Source organism: Schistocerca americana, chromosome 2 (assembly GCF_021461395.2).
Source record: "Schistocerca americana isolate TAMUIC-IGC-003095 chromosome 2, iqSchAmer2.1, whole genome shotgun sequence".
NCBI classification, from domain to species: domain Eukaryota; kingdom Metazoa; phylum Arthropoda; class Insecta; order Orthoptera; family Acrididae; genus Schistocerca; species Schistocerca americana.
In genome coordinates this window covers 7,996,857-7,998,430 of record NC_060120.1, presented here as the reverse complement: position 1 = coordinate 7,998,430, position 1,574 = coordinate 7,996,857, and the positions used below count along the sequence as shown (strand labels likewise).

The following is a 1,574-nucleotide window of genomic DNA, read 5'->3' as shown; positions in this document are numbered from 1 at the left end:
CAGTAATTTATTGGCAATAGTTCTGGCACACATTCCTCACGGCCTCGCCGTACTTTCATACAAGCACAAACTGAACCAAACTGACTTTACCTATTCCGGCGCACACCACCACTCTGCAGTCTTGCGTTTTCTCTGTCTCTCTCTCTCGGGTCACGAAATTATTCTTCTTGGAATTGAAATGGAGCGCAAATTCTTAATATTCTTAATGCGTTCTGGTATATATATATATATATATATATATATATATATATATATATATATGTGTGTGTGTGTGTGTGTGTGTGTGTGTGTGTGTGTGTGTGCGTGTGTGTGTGAGAGAGAGAGAGAGAGAGAGAAAGAGAGAGAGAGTATGTCTGTGTGTGTGGCGACTGTTCTTTCGGACATGTTATGAATTAAGGCACAAGGGAATTATATACACTGGCTAGGAGCAGGAATTGATTGAAATCAAAGGAGAAAGTTGAATATTTGAGCCAGACTGGGATTGGAACCCGGGTTTGCTGCTTACTAGACAGATAGTCTGACCATTGAACCATACGGACACAGTGATCATTACAACTGCACGGACTACCCTCGCACGCCTCTAGTCACACCCAAATTCTCAACTTACCTGCACACTACTAATATTGTGCTTCAAGCCCATTATCCTCATTACTCGCGCCATTTCGTCGATTCCGGATGGCTCAGCAGTCAGAGCACCTGCCTAGTAAGCAGGAGACCCGGGTTCGAATCCCTGTTTGGCGCAAATTTTCAACCTCCTCCATTGATTCCAATGAATGCTCGTTCGCAGGCAGTGTCTGTAATTCCTTTGTGTCAACCATCTTACTGTCATTCTTAATAATATGTTGACTCTCAATTACTTCACTCTCAGTGTGATATAATTCATCACAGACTATATATGTTTCTTCATTAAACTCCGATTCTAATTCCTGTCACTGACTACAGCTTACTCAGAATCCGATTTACCCTCACCACGATCACATTCCACATTTTTCTTGGTTGAATTAACACAGGCACTGCTGTATCGTATTTATCCTCTGACTTTTCAATTAAAATACATCCCCTGTGCGAGAATATAATGAATGTACGACTGAAGGTTGCAGACACAGGTTTGACGACGTATAGAAGTTTGGGTCTTTCCCCGTGAAACGTGCTTGCATAGCCTAACAGCAGTCGTCTATCGGCTGTGGTCGCGTGCCGACCGGCTCTGAAAGCCGGACAGCACACCGCACTTGTTCACTTCGGTGTCGCGGTATTTCGTGTCGTGTAGCGTCCATTACTACTGCACCACATGGCGCACTGTTAGCGCCGGGCGACCCTTACAGTAACATTCCAAGCCGAGCATGCACGATAACGCGTTTATGAAATTGAAAAATTCATTTGCGAAGAGCCACATCTGGACCCCCAGGAAGTGATAGGTATTCACTTCTCTAACACTGGCAGTATCGTCTGTATTAAGATGACGACGAAGGAAGCACGTACTGCGGTAGTTCGACAACACACACACGGACTCAAATGCAAGCATTCTGACGGGCATATTGAAGAGGAAAAGGTAGATCACGCAGGTTTCGGTCTTC

General features: G+C 44.4%; 1 non-coding gene across 1 annotated transcript; it reads left to right on the top strand.

Moving 5' to 3' along the window:
* Positions 1-669: 669 nt before the first annotated feature.
* Positions 670-744, top strand: Trnat-agu. The gene has a single exon. It is a non-coding gene; the product is annotated as a tRNA-Thr (tRNA).
* Positions 745-1,574: the final 830 nt, after the last annotated feature.